We start from the raw sequence: 17,692 nt of genomic DNA, 5'->3' as shown, positions 1-17,692 counted from the left end.
AATAATAAACAACTTTAAAATAAAAATAAATTATATTGTATAAATTAAAATTGTGCAATTCGATGTTGCTCAATACTCAAACTTCAAACCTTTTCTAATAGGAATTGAAATATTTTTATTATAATAATTAATAACAATAGTAGAAAACAATTTATTTAGGAATGGAACACAACACTTTGCTAAAAAAACTAACTTTAAAAATATATTAAGATAATAAAAAAAATGATATACATATATAATATATATTATATGGAACATAATGATCGACTGTTTAGACTCTTGAGTGTTTGTTGAGATAATTTGTTTTCACTTTTAATACTACCTATTGATTTATTATAAAACACAGTACATCCACCCTTAGTATTAATATGAAATTAAAATATTTTTATAAATGTTGAACATTTTTGATCAACTATGTTTTTATAAAACTTTAGTAGTATAACCTTCAAAATATGTATTTGAGTAGCCGGACTAAGTTTTTTTTCAAAGTCTCTATACCGCACCAGCATAACTAATATACTTACAGATATTTCAAAAATAAACAAAATAATTCTAATATAATTTATATTTTATTTTATTTTAAACATTAAAACTGCGTTTTATAATATTATTATTATTAAAATATTAAAGTGAGAATATGAGGTTATATACAAAAAAATTATTTACAATTCATTATTCGATACTTTTTTATATTTATCGAACCTACTAAAGATATATTTATATTATATTCGAGTGGTCTATTTTTAATGGCAGATATAAAAATTAATTTAAAAAATATTTATTTAGGAATAATATAAAGAACTTATACTAGATAATATAGTTAGTACAATTTACTGAAATAATAATTGGTTATTTATATAAAACAAAAGTTCCTGTTTCTATCCTATGTATATATATAAATAAAATACTATATATGTAAGTCATCTCAAAAATGTTTTTTTTTTTTTATAAAATGTCACAATATACAATATTTTTGTGGATTTAAATCGCCTCAATTTTAACCACGAAAAAATAAATAAATATAAAAGAACTGTCAAATGGAAAACGTTTTAGCGGATTTAGAAAATAATGACGTTAAGCCGACAAAGAAGTATTAGATGCAGTGAAAGTGACTTTTTACTGAATTTGGAAATAATATTATTTGATGCACTGATATTTAAGTTAATATAAATTAAAAAAATAATATTTAAATTCGATTCATAAAGATGATTGTATATATAACGAGCACTGCATATCGCATATTGTGGTTTACTCAATTTTATTGTACTGGTATAATAATATAAATTATACGTATTTTATTAAATTTATTATACACATTTCATTATATTTGAGTTATTTTGTTAAGTTTATAGTAAAATAATAATAATATAATACCCGATATGGTATATTACTTTATTAGTATTAGCTCTAATGAATTCGAATTTTTGTGACGATGAAATTATTCAAAATTATTTTGTTTTTGAATTGACTTATTTAATGTTTAAAAACATACAAAAAAATTGTTTAAAATAATAAATAAAATATGTTAACAACTATTCAGTTTTAAGAAAATGTTTAGCTTTTTAGTAAATCAAGTTCCGTATAAAATTATAATTTATGTCGATACTTAATAGGATATAAGTATAATATTATGGTTTATCATTATTATAGATATAAATACTATTAAGTATTAAATACACATTTAGTCGGAAAATATGGCATAATATTCACTCTATATATTATTTGAATTGTTTGAAACATATGAAATATGATTTAGTGTTATAAAACATTTTCACGCGCTCATTAAAATTGTAGTTTGAAACTTAAAAATAAAATGATGCTTCAAAAATGTTATCCTCTTTTGACACTTATGCGCAGGGGAAGTTTTTATCTACGCTCTCCACTCACCTTTAATCCGGATTTTACCAAAATCTGCTGAGCTAGGTAGGATATTTTTTTGGCCATGTCAAACGCCATCGAAAAAGGCATACTTTGTTAAGCTGTTATAGTACATGATGGGTACTCCTAGTCTCTATAGGCTATAGGAGATGGTTTTTAAGTTTAACATTTCTCAACCGGAGACATTTCGCCTAACTGTGGAACGACAAACATTGAAGGTGTGAACTGAAAACGTTTAATACCTTTACTGAATTTTCTTCTAGTATAATACTACCATAACGGTTGATCTTTGAAGTAGGTATCTATTGATGAGGATAATAACTTCGCTGTCGTGAAGTTATTTATTAAACAATATCTAAGTATTTATTAATATGACTCATAATTACAATTTTTATTTATTATCAATTTATTTTATAGTTGCTGCAGTAGCTAATTAATTTATTTCTAGAAAATATGTGAAATTTTATTGATGATACTGTATACTTCGTAATATATAGCACTATATATAATAATATGCTATAGGTAGTAAAGGTAATAATTTACCTATTTAAAAAAATATACATAGGTACCTTATATATATATGTGTGTGTAAAATCTTTATAAACGCTAATAATACTCAATGTTGAAGAGAAATAATATATATACCTATATAATACCTATTACAATATTATTATTATATTATAAGCTTACACGAAGTACATAACATATTATTATATATACCTATAGCGACTGTCGGATGTCGTGCGCGTAACATTATCTTCTCGTCTATAACTACGACGTTCTATTCTCTCGCCCTTCATCACCGAAGTCAGGTATCGTCCCAGAATTTAATATAAATGACGAGATGATAATTATTTATTATATTATATTATAATATACACGCGGCCGTATAATACCGACTATACGATGACCGGCAACGGGAGCGCATTATAACATAATATGATATAGGTTCGTATATATATATATATATATATGTTATATTATTATTATTCGAACCAACGGACGCGTACACACACACACTCGCGCACGGGAATATACCTACGATAAATACATCATATACATATATATATACAAGCACAATACATAGTGCGTAACATTATATACACACGAATGATATCGAAACCCGCGCGGCAATACAATTCATATTATATACAGTATATAATAATATAAACCTACGTCTTTATCGCCGAAGACCATCTCCCGATGACAGCCGAACGCGCGTAATTACCGATAGCAGACGGACTATATATAATGTATATATACATAATAATATCCGTAACCGCTGCTGGTACGTCTATAACCCACACACACACACACACACACACATGCGAGTGAAGGTAGACAGGACGTATATTAAAGGAATAGGCACGGATAGTCGTACACATATATACATCATATGTATTATATACACGTGAGTACGGACCACGGTAGCCGGGTAAAAACCGGCGTATACCTTGTGTGTTATGACAGCCCAAGTTTTGGTGCGCAGTCATCGTGGCTAATGACTCCCGGTGGCGTCTTATTCATCTCTCCGGCGTCGTCTTCGTCGTCGTCGTGACCGCCTCTCGCCGCAGACCCCAATCATCCGCGCCCGAGTCATATAGGTTAGGTATATATATATATATATGTATAATATTATACCCGTTGTTTATCCTCTTTATATATATATATATATATTATTATATACACGCGTATATATGATATAATACACATCGCCACCGCACACACATAGTATTATAATACTATACAGAGATATACGTATACATTATACGCTCGCATTGTACCTATATATATATGTGTGTGTGTGTGAGTATATCATATATAATATATTATTATATATTCATAACAATATAATATACATACGTTGTGCAGAGTGCGCACGTATAATACATGTGTTTCGAGACCTATACTGCGGGTGGGTGATGGGAGGTCACGGGGGATGAGGAAAGAAAAATCAAAAAAAAATCTCGTATCACGAAAAGATCTCTCGGCGACTGAATGGACGCCGCCGACGAATGCTACCATTATTATTATTATTATCGTGTTAACCCGAGAGAAGTGGGTTTTTAATACCGTGTGTTCCGCCGAATCTCGTGTGACTATTGATGTACGAGAAATAAAAAGCTACACGACCGATCGATATGATAAAGGACAGAAATCAAAGTGTATTATAATATTATATAATAACATCAGATCGGATTCTGTGTATATATAATAAGTGTATCGTGTATGTTACCTACTATATATATTGAAAACATTATGTAATGCCTTCTAAAAACACTTTTACATTTTCTTGCTGTTACGACCCGCGAGATTAAATTGTTTTAACAATGTGCAGTGATATCCGAAATATACTATAATAATAGATTGTATAATAACACAAAGATGTTTATTGTTTATACCTATTATTGAGATATTATTACGAATTTCAGGCTAAAATAGTGTTGTTAATTCCTGCTGAAATCGACTCTATAACGAGTCTGATGCACCATAAAATAGAGTTTATCATTATTTCGTTATGTGCGTATTACAATTTATAAGCATACGTGAATTCGGAGTGAAGATCTAAGAGGATCCAGTCACTTATATATAAACCGTGACAGTAAAGGTTTTTTGGCATATTTTAGATTTTAAGTGTCATCACGATTATTTTCGAACAGTTTTTGATACTAAAATAAAAATGTAACGTGTACGACGTACGTTTTGTTTCAGTTTACTATTTTATAGTATGATGCATGGTGTACCAATAATTAAGTATATAATATTATAAACCTATATGTTTCGGTTACATTTACATGAATTGAATGTTGAGGGATTCAAGTATTGGAAAAAAAAAATTGCTATTGTTATATAGTAGACTAGTAAAGTTGTACTGGCAGTATTAAATAAATTCTTAATAGTGTAGCAGATAACGTGCAGAAAATTTAAGGTATTATCTTAAGAAATAATTAAAAAATTCTTTAAAAACCAATTTACGATCGTATAAATGTATAATAATATAAAATTAAAATACTTTTTATAACGATAGAAAATATATTTTATTGTGTTTATAATTATTTTGATTAGTTATTTTAAAAATTAGATTTACGTTTTATTTACTTGGATTGTTCAAATTTTTTAAACTCTAAACGTGTTTAATCTATTATTATTGATACACTATTGAATTATTGAATATTAGTAGATTTTCATTATGTCAACTCTCAAAGGGGAACAGAAAAAAGTTTGAGATATCAAACATTTCGAGATATCGAGTTTTATTAAAATTCTTAAAAACATTGAAAAATCGGTAAATAATTTGAATGCTTAAAATGCATAATTTGAATACTAATACTAAATAAATATCAATAAAATACAATAATGAATAAATATTTTTTATTTATTTTTTTAAATCTGTCACTGTTAATTTCATTTCGAGTTATCGAGAGCAAAACACTACTGAGTGTAATGATAGTTTTAAAGGGATTTCAACGTAGTTCGAGATAACGACGTTCGATATAATACGAATCTACTGTATACCTATATCAGTTTTTCCACAAAAATTTGTAAGTGTATTGTTCACCCACTACACGAACCATTCAGGTTGCAGATATGTGAAATTATATATACGCACAATACAAATATTATGTAGATGATGATGTACGAAAGTGTCGTACACACGTGCCATATAGCTATTATTGTTTCGAATGTCTGCAGTGTGTCCTATAAAGTCCTTATATGCGCATGTATAATATAATATATTAAGTAATCTGCTCACGATTTACGCGATTTCGTATAAATTATATTAGGTAGGTACATTGATGACATAAATTATAATATTATGCACGACGTGTCAGTACACGCATTTATAATTTCAAAGCGGACGGAAAGTGTAAAAAAATAATACGACATCTTCAACGAAGGATGGTAAAATGTACCTGTATTATATAAGCACATTACTGTTTTCTATGTATATATATATGGGTGAAATGATTTAGAGAGAAAACTTTTTTACAGCTCCAATTACGTATACCCTACATATTATCTATATATGTACGCTGCAGTACTTTAAATAAATGCCGTAGAAAATATTTATATATTCATTCGTTAGTCCATAGTCATTAAAAAAAATATATATCGCTATCCTTATAAATGACGGTAAAAAAAAAAATCACAAAAGGCGTCCTTATTATTGAAATCACGCAGGATTTTGTCCGTTTAAAAGTTTTGCGCGCATAATTGATTCAATTATCCGTGGCGAGATTTCGTCCTCGCTTTAAAATGTTTCATTAAAATAATAATAATATTATCGTGCATAGTTTGGACACCCGTCGTACATATGTGTGTGAAATGTTACAATGTAGATCGTTTGTAAACGTTACTGCAGGGAACTTATTGATTTTCCTATGTTTTTTTTTTTTTATTAAAAACAAAGGTTTTCGAATTTTAGATTACATTATAACGGAATATTGGGTATAAACACTTATATATAGGTATATATTATAAATATTACAATGGTAGTAATATCATAATATATATGTTATTGGTATCAATATATCAATGGTTTTATGAAATGCGTGTATGAAGAGGGTGTTTTGTTTGCCGAGTGCTTATTCCATTGTGGATTTGTAGATGGGTTGTTTGAGATGTGCCTTGACGTGAAGAATTTTGAGTAATGTAGAACAATGTGTTCGGCCGTGAGAAGTTCTTCGCCGTATAATATGCAGGCTATACATAGTTACGGGTTTTTATTCGTGCTCGATAAGATACACGAGTACGGTGTTGTAGATGAGGTTGATGCGTGTCCGATCTATGCTTTGGCGATAATAATAATATATATATATATATATATTATCGGGAGCTAGTGTATTTTATGACATTTATTTATATATTTTTTCATTATTTATTTGAGGTTAGGTATATATATATATGAGATTTCATAGGAGTTCTAAAAAAATGTATTCCTCTTCCTTTCTTTGAAGAAGTATTAGCTCGATAGCTCGATTTTCCTAAATAGTTTCTATACGCGTAAAGAAAACTACTGACGACCTCATACACAATTACAATTCGTGCAATTGTCGTACAATTTGAATAAATATCGTTACCAATTTTTTCCGATTCAACGATTATTATCTTTTGAAATTCATACACAACACTTGTTCCACCAGCGCCTTGAAATATACCGACAATCTAACATTAAACTACTGTTACTATAAGGTACTAATACTAAATTATATTATTTTATATTTTCATTATATTTTAATTTTTTGTCATTTTAACGGTCGATCTTTGATTATAATTTACAATATCGTATTACTGTTATATATTAAATCTTATATAATATACATATATGTATACCATCTATACATAGATGAGAGAGATGGAGAGGGAGAGAGAAAGAAAGAGACATGTTATACTTATACTAGTTGTACTAATATAACTATTGGTATATAGTGTTATGGTGTACTGTTCTTTATGATACAATTCGTTCTAAAAACGTTGAAATACGCTACCTGTCTTTTTATCCTTTTAACGGACGCGTTCAGTGTCAACAACGTTGTATATAAAAATATTATAATATACGTACTTCGGAGCACATATAATATTATAAGTAGCAATATTATACCGACGATTGTTGTTTTTCTAGTTTTGTTATCAAATTCAAAAACATTATCGTCGGCCGGACGATGTGCCGCGGCCGGTCGGAGTTATTAAGAGGCCGTCGTGGTAAAAGTGTTACGTATACAACGCTCAAGAGATGGCGTTGAATTCCATCTCGCCGCCGTCGCGGTAGGCCGTAACCACGCCCATCGTGTACGCGACGGGGTCCGCGTGTTGTAATCGCGGGAGAGGTACATTATTATTTCACGGACGGTCGTGCTGAACGTTTCGCATCAAACGTCATTACAGGCCGTTACGTAAATTGTCGCCCGTGAATTCTATACGGTGCGCTGGCTCGCTACTAGCTCGCAAGTCGCAAACCTATTTTTTAATTAAAGCTCCTGTTTGCTTAAAAACATTAACCAATAAATTAAGCCTACAAATTATTATACACCAGAACTCGATTTATATTTCTAACCCAATTACTTTTTAAAATACATGTGAAATAATAATTTCATTACGATTAAATAGATTTTTTAGCAATAGTGTTGCGTATTTTACGTTGTAACTTATAAGTGACATGAAACAATTTTTGTACGATAATATTTTAATCTCCTAAATAAATATTAGCAACATTTTAAATAGTTTTGATTAATAAATATTGGTGTATTTACTTATTTTAATTTTAAACATATAATACCTACATAAAATAAGTATAAAAAATGTTATAATCAGGGCTGTGAATTTATTGTTTTAAAAATCATAAAAAAATTAATTTCAAAAATGTTATTGACATTTATAGAAAATAACCTAAAAAGTTGGTAACTGAGTATATCAGTACACAACTCAAAACAAATCAAAAATTTTTGAAATTTTTTTCACGTATAGAAAAGGCTAGTATAAACATAAACATTTAGTGAAAATTTCATATGTTTACGATCATTTGTTTTAGACTTACACCAAAAACCAAAATCGATTTTGTCAAAAACCGATTTTGCGTAAAAATTCTCGTTTTTTCTTAATTTTTATTTTGTTTTTTGGGCGCTTTTAAGAACTATATTGGAAAATTAAAATTTTGACCTCCCAAAAAAAAAAAAATATAGGTATATAAAAAAAACACATCATTGTAAAACCAATACATTAAATTCTTGCTCCGCTCAGAATCTAAAATTTTAAAATTTTAAATGTTCGTAATCAACTAGAAACAAGTCAAAATGTTTTGGAAATTTTATCAAGTAATTGATAAATATACATATGGTTTACATTCCAAGTGTCTAAGGTTATTCGTTTTTCAAATCAAGTGAATATATCTAATGTAAAAATTTCAACTTCAAACGCTCATAAAAATGTAATTTGACTTTCCGGTAGAGATTTTTGTTTTTGATAAAACTAAACAAACTTATGAGGAATCTTTTATTAAATTTTCATGAATTTCTAATTCGAAATAATTTTCACATTTTCGTTATTTTTACGTCTTTTGTAAAAAATCGAACTCTAAATGCTAATAAAAAAATAGACACTGTATTTTTAATATTTTTTAACTAATATTCTAACAATATATATAAGGAGCCTTGTATTACATTTGCAAGATTTTTGACCCAACGAATACAATTTTATTGACATTTATAAACAAAAAAACTAAAAAAATTGAAATTTGAAATTGTCCGTAAATAACTCAAAACGAGTCAAAATATTTTAAGAATATTATTATGTATAGAAAATGAGAATATAAACATTTAGTTAAATTTTCAAGTATTTTCAGTTATTCGTTTTTGAATTTCAATAAAATAAGAAAATCGTTACATGAGAAATGATGGAGTGAATATCCAATGTCATAAAAATTTGATTTGAATTTCGAATAGAGATTTTTTTTATAAAAAATTAGACGAACTTACGAGGAATCTTGATTAAATTTTCAAATCATAGATTTAAAAAGAAAAATTTTTAAGAATTTCTAACATAAAATAATTTGCTCATTTTTTTCAATTTTATGTATTTTATATTTTGTAAATTAGAATTTAAATGCTTATAAAAAAAATGTAGCTATGTATTATTAATATTTTTCAACTACTGTTAGAAGCCTTTTATTAAATTTTCAAGCTTTTTTACACAACAAATCAACAAATAACATTTTATTGACATTTATAGAAAAAAAACCTAAAAAGTTGGAAACTGCAGAGTACCTATATATCCGTAAACAGTTCAAAACAAATTAAAATATTTTGAAAATTTTATGGTGTATAGAAAATGATAATACAATATTACAGTGTACTCTCGGTAACTCAAAGTTCACAGGGAAAAAAATAATTGGACTAACTACAAATATATCGAGTTATCAAAATTTTAATGTAGAGGCGTAGCCAGGGGTTTTTTATGGTGGTGGGGCTAAATAATTTTAACTTGAGTTATTGAAATTCAAAAACAACAACAAAACAAAAATATTGAAAATATATTAACGTTGATTTGCCGTTAACATATTTACTATTTTAAATAATTAAAATTTGTAAGACAATTTCCGTATTTAAATTTAAAAAGGGTGGAAAAGCAAGTATCGCTCTGCTGTATAGTAGTGATGGAGAGTAGGTCACTATAATGGATGTGTTAAATTTGAATACAATGACAGGTATCATTATTGTATACGAAATCGATTCTGAATGATGATGGAGATAATTTGTCAGTCTAGGATTATATTATATTATTAGCTATATTTAAATTGTAATATATTGACATATCGTTATTATTTTACGCAATTTCGTAAAATATTTAATTTCATACGCTCGTACATTTTTTTCTACATTGTCGCTGGAGTTTTTTTTTTACAGTGATTTGAAGAAAATAATGTTATAGAGAACCTTGTATTGGGTTTTAGATATAAATCACTTAAACATTATGAATTTTCAACTTAAAAATATCTTGCAAATTTTCGCGATTTTGACATATTTAGTAAACATTTGAACTTTACATGCTTAGCTTATAAACAACAATTATGACTAACAATTTTTGAATTTTTTTTTACTACGCTAAGTGCAACTTATTACAAACCTTGTATTATATCTATTTAAAAAATTTTTTGAAATGCCAAATTTTTTTTATTGGCATTTCAAACAAAAAAACTTAGACATAGGTACATCGAAAATTTCAATTGTCAATAAATAGCTTAAAAAAGTCAAAATATTTAGACTTGGTGAAAATTTCAAGTATTTAAAATGATTTTTTGTGTTATACAGCAAAATAAAAAAATCGATATTTTCGAAAATTGATTATGCTTAAAAATTCCCGTTTTTCCGTTCCTTTTTTAGGTTTTTATTTGACGTTTTTGAAACTACTAGAAATTTTAACTCACCAAAGTATCATTTAGATTCATTTTCCATTTCAAAGAAGGGCTGAAGTTAAAAATTAAAGCATTATTTCTACTCCTTTAAAACGTGATGACATACACGAAAACAAGTTGGTGCATTTGGGAAGGTATAAATTAAAAATTCCTAGTAATTTTCTAAAGAGCAGGGAAAAATAGACATTTTCACGCAAAATCGATTTTTGACAAAATCACAAAATCAATTTTGGTTTATGGTGTAACTCTAAAACAAATGACCGTAGATACAAGGAATTTTAACTGTTTGTTTGTTTTATATTATAGAATTTTCTAAGCACGATAACATTTTTAAAATACTTAAATTATTTTTTAACTATTTACTTTTTAAGTTTCCAATTTTTTTAGTTTTTTTTCTATGAATGTCAATCAAATATTATTTGTTGGGTAATAAAAACTTAAAAATTAAGGACGAGGCGCCTTATATAAATTATAATAATTGAAAAATATTAATAATACATTTTATACATAGTCAGTAATCACATTTTTTTTATAAGCATTTAAAGTTCGAATTTTGACAAAATATAAAATACAAAAAAATGAAGAAAATGTGCAAATTATTTTGTTAAAAATTCATAAAAATTTTTCTTTTTAAATCTAAAATTTAAAAATTTAATACAAGATTCCTCGTAAGTTTGTCTAATTTAAAAAAAAAATTACCTCTACCAGAAACTAAATTAGAATTTTTATGAGTTTTTGAAAAGTTCAAATTTTTACAACATTGGTATATTCACTCGGTTTATTATGTACCTAGCGATTTTCTTATTTTGTTGTAATTAAAAAAACAAATAACTGTATCTAGATATTTTAAATAATTTACATTTTACACTATATGTCTATTTTATCAATTGCTATACTTGATAAATTTTCAAAACATTTTCACTCTTTCTGAGCTCTTTACGGACATTTTCAATTTTTTCAATTTTTTATTCAATAATTATTAATTAATTAGTTATTATTTGTTGGGTCAAGAAGCGTGAAAATTTAATTCAAGGCTCATGTAGATAAATCGTTACAATAGCATTTGAAAAATATTAAAAATAAATGGGTACAATTTTTTTTATAAGCATTTTAAGTTTGAATTTTGAAAAAATTTGTTAAATTTTAAATTATTTTGTAGTTAAAAATATATATTATAATATATCAAGGCTGACTCTCCGTCTTCGAGTTTTTCTTATACAATGATATTATATCATTGAATTCAAATTTAACACAATAATCCAGTAAGTATATAGTGACTCACTTGTAACCTACTGTAAAGCAGATCGACACCCACTTGCCTACCTTTTTTTACTTATACAGTTATACTAATTTAAATTTAAAAAATTTCGTCTTGAATGTCAATACGCTAATTTTATAGAACAATTGTCTATAATTGAAAAAAAAATTGTTTAAATCGTACGTTTTCTAGCTGATTTGTGACAATTTTACGATATAGTATTATGTCGTAGTTCCATTTTGCGTAAAATACGATAGTAAATAAAATTACGAATTATAACATCGAAAAATAAAATAATATTATTTATTGACAAAATTATTATTTTCGTATTGACGTACTTGGCTATTTATAACCAGTGCGCGGCTACGATAAATAACCAGTTTTGACCTATGGCTGCATATGCAAGCGGGGTGGTGGAAGAAGTACTATTTCAGAACGCTGCCGCTGTAATCGCTTTAGCAGCACATGACGACGGCAAATTCGTAATTTTTTTGCCAAAAACATGCTTTCGTACTTCCAATAGTACTCAGGCCTCGTTGATCGTAGAAACATGATTTTGGTATCAAAATAATCACGAGAAGTTGTACTAAATATTCTTGGAACAGATTTTCGATATCTAAATTTGCCGATTTTATATGATTTTTTAAAAAAAAGAAAAATTTTACAAATTTCAAACACATATAAAATTGGAACGAAAAAAAATTTTAAAATTCTGTTCCAAGAATATTTAGTACAACTTCTCGTGATTATTTTGATACCAAAATCATGTTTCTACGATCAACGAGGCCTGAGTACTATTGGAAGTACGAAAGCATGTTTTTCGGTCGATTTTTTTCTACTGGGACGGCCTCTTAAATGTGACGCCGCACACGCATAGGTTTTATCGGTTGTACTTATTATGGGTAACATTCGACTCGGACGGACGAATTTAATGTATATTAACATACATATGTGCATTGAAGGCGTACAGCGACACATTTACACGTGCACATCCATTATTGTGTACCTACAACACGACCCAGTGTATCCATGTGGAACGTTACAGACTCACGAACCGAATTCAGCTCTTAGACTCTTAAAAGGACTCTCGATAACGCACTATTTTTATACCGTTACTACTTATACTATATGTATATATATATATTTAGATAAATTATAAGTATTATAATAATATGCATGTTACCGATACGTTCCAAGGTCATACGTCAACGTCATAGCCCGAAGGTTAGGTCATCGTAAACGTATAAAATATACGTGTGTGTGTGTGTGTGTAAATATATTATTAAACATACTTCGTGTACCTAATACCTGTGTCCCGAACAATATAATACTATTATATGTATATGTATATCGAGTGTAGTGAACCAACAATAATACAGAGTATTACTTGATTTTATTATTTGTTTTGTGTGTAAGTCTTATAAGATTGAAATATTATTACCTATATTTAAGTAATAAGACGTGGTATAATAATATCGTGTAGCGGAGGGACGCAGTCACGCGCATAATGTAAATATTGTAAACAAGGCGACGTTCACAAATGTACATTACGTTACCGACACAAAAACGATCGTCTTAATACACGGTGTACCTATACTCAGGTTTCGGGTGGTCTTTATTTATATTGAGTAGGTTCGTTTTTTATTTAATTTTTTAATTTTCGATTCTTATTATTATATGTAGATGGCAATCTTTTACCAATAATCAATATAATATTTCATAAATGAAAATTTTCCGTAAAATTGAAAATCGGTCATATAAACAGTAAACCGATTATAGAAAATCGCAAGTCCAAACTCGATTACATTTTTAAATAACAATAAATAATAAATATTAATGTTTTAATGTTTTTGAGATATACTTAGCAAACTACGAAATTACACCATTTCACGTAATACTGTGATTTTTGAGAATGTAATTGTTACTTGATGAATATTACTCAGTCTATAATAGATACACTTTAACTGGACCAACACGTTTAGTTGGCGCCCTACGCTATAACACCAATATATAACCAACTCAAACTATCAGAATAGATAGTACCTATTGTACTTCCTATTATAGTAATAAGAAACTATAGTAACACGAACAACGAAAACGATTTCGCACAATTTATTTTAAGTGTATTTAGGTATAGCACAAAAAGTATTTTATGACCAATAAATATATTTGGATATAATCCATATAGTAATAACAGCTATTAGTGCGACAAAATATTGCGACAGTAAATATTACCAATACAGTCATTACGATAAGCGAACAGATATTTTTTTCCACTGACATTAAAATAATAAGACACCCTTTTACATGGATTTTAAATATAATTAATTGGTTCAGTGTACAAGTATTTTGATTAACCGACTTTTCATAACAAGCACCGAGATTCGAGACACTGTGATTGTCACTAGAACGCGAAACAGTAATGGAGATTAGGATAAGATGAAAGTCGTGAGGTAAGATGGAATAGTAAGTTGTAACTGTTGTAAGATTGTTTTTGTGCACAGATATGTTATAAAATTGGTCTCCTCGTATTAACAATAATTATTCTTTAATATTAATGATAACACAAAAGTACGTCATTACTAATCACACGATTTTGATGTAAAAATTTACGAAAAATACTTGTTGAGTAAGCTATGAAATTATTGTTGTTTAATAATATTACATCTAGTTTATTTTTCACTTATTATTGACCATATAACCATATAGGTACAAGTGGATAGCATTAAAATAACTAATGTCTAATACCATTTAAGTTAAAATAAGAAACTCACTTTGTCATAATATCGTATTGATCCATATTAGGTACTTATGTATACCTATGCGTGTTATATTACTTTTATCTAAGTAATAAGTTACTACTTGTAAAGCAATAATATCACATAAAAAATAATACATTTATAGTAATTACCTAGTTGTTTTTTACACTATGATCTTCATCTTACCACGGCTATGGAAATAACATGACGATTTTGGGAATCCAAAATAACTTTTTAAAAAGTTACATATTTCAATTTAAAATTGTTTATACAAACTTAGAAAATATATTAGTATAGTCCAACATTAGTTAATATTTAAAATAAATACTAATACATAATATATTTACGGTGGTTTATTTTACAAGTTATTAAGTATCCCTGCAGTTTCCCCTATATATTGATATATAATATTATATTTATATTTTATTCTTACTATAAATATATATTATTATTTCGATAAAAAAATAACCTATACGTTCCGGTCCGACATATACACGTATAGGGGAAAGTGTATGGAAAGAAGATTTTCATATTGTGTCGTCAATACACATATTATATATATATATATATATATAAATAGAGATAGAAAGACTCGAAGGTCGACTATACGCACACACACACATATTATTATATAATATAATGTCTACGGCCGCCATTATGTTGCGTTGACTGCAGCGAACTGCGAAGCCCTCGACACGCGCGTTATTATCGGGGTTCGCCGACATATTATATATATATTATCATATACAAAGGGCCAGGGTGACGAGAGGGCGCAATGTGTGGTTTATTCTGGACCATTAGGTCTCCAAAGCCGATTGTGCCGTTTATGTACCACACACTGTATAGTGTATAACATTATATAGTATGTACTATAATATATATATATATATATATATGAGTGCGCGAGATGACTCGATGAGAAGGGTCGCCCATTCGCTCGTTGTACTTTTGCACGAAATCGGAGGGCACCGCATACATCAACGGCCACATGTATTATATTCTAATATTATTATGCGCAAACGTTATTCGTTATATATTGTAAAAATATATTTTATAGTACATTATAATTTACAATATATTCAATATTGTCTCTCTCGTCGGCTTCGATTTCATTAAAATGTACATCACATTGCGTATAAAGGTAATAAAGGTACACGCAAATGATTATTACAATTATCATAATAATATGACTATGTGCACCCAATATTAAAAACCTGCTTAATAAATTGTTTAAAATCTCTGAAAATATAATATAATTTATTTTAAAAACTAAAGTAAATTTAAAAATAAAAATTACACTTAATATTTCCATTATAATAATGATCAGGATAAAGATAAAGTTTCCATCATAATATAAAATAATATAAATAAGAAATAGATTAATATGATGGATCCAAATGCATAGTTCCTCTTGCTCTCTGTACATGTGGCATGTGGGTATCTCTTTTAAAATTTTAAATCTTATCTATGATTCAAATAATTAAATTATTGTATTAAGAAGAAAATTTTAAAAATATCGCTGTACTTACTTTAAATTCTTGACTCTTGAATCCTTAACGGGCTTAACCTACAAACTACACATAGGTTTATTCTTTTCGCGACCTTTGATCTAAACTATATAAATTAAGGAGTTAATTTACTTAGGTACAGACCTTATAAAATATAAATATGCAAATAAATTAAGACGTAAAAATATTTTATCATCTATAGTTTATATGATAAAAATATCGAAATTTCATAAAATATAATTATTACTATATATATAGCTAAAGCTTTGTTTCGAATTATTTTCTATTCGATGGATACATAGTACACATTTATTTTTATTGATTGAAGTTCAAATTATACTCGGAATCTAAAAAAAAAAAAAAACATGATGTATTTATATTATACATGTGGTATAGTAGTAAAATGATCGTTTTGGAGTAAACAGAAATCAGTCAATATCTCAACTTTGTGATAACGGGTATTGTCGGAAAAGGCCAAAGGAAAAGTATATACACTTTTAGTGGAAACGCTTTAATATACACACAATACATGACGTGTTGTAATCATATACTATAAACACTATAGATTATAGTCATATATAGGTTATAGGTACGAGTATAAGTAATTTGTATAAACTATATATTATACATTGTATACTTAAATATATATATATATATGTACCTTGTACCTATACAAGAATAAACGCTGGGTTGTGTTATGTGGACGTCATCGTGACATCGGTGCGGTGCGTACACATAATATACATATAGTATGTGTTAACATTTGTGAAAAGAAAAATCAAATTACACGCGTGTCATCTGCATAATATTGTATTGTATATATAAGGGAGTGTAACGAGCGGAAGACGTCGTTTTACGCACCGCGAGTGGGGGTAGTGGGCATCGAACGTTTCGACAGGATAACATCCGCGCGTATTGGCGTGTATTATAATTGTGACAGTAATAAATAATAATAATATAATGTTATAAAAAATCTTTATTTTTACCGAGTGAATTCATAAAAGTTCGTAAACAATATTCAACTATGAACGGTGGCGGACTGCAGGACGACCGGAACACAGGGAAATTTCCCGATACTCGCATAAAATATATATATTTATATTATTGATATTGTTATTGTGAAATTATAAATAAAAAATATTATCTAATAAGTTATAATAAACATCCATACATATAGAGCCGTTATTATTATACTTATTATACTGAAGGTCTCTAAAATTATGATTTTCACGTGCTGTTTTTTTCTCCCAGTCCTCCACTGACTATATGATACTTCTTTTTGACCCATATGGCCATAAAATGCTACTATACTGTCTATACTTGTCTACTTCTAAATACCTACACAGCTAATACACAGCCCACCTTGAGCGCAGCACTGCAT

This window comes from Rhopalosiphum padi, chromosome 4, assembly GCF_020882245.1.
Source record: "Rhopalosiphum padi isolate XX-2018 chromosome 4, ASM2088224v1, whole genome shotgun sequence".
NCBI lineage: Eukaryota > Metazoa > Arthropoda > Insecta > Hemiptera > Aphididae > Rhopalosiphum > Rhopalosiphum padi.
Note: the sequence above shows the minus strand (reverse complement) of the source record.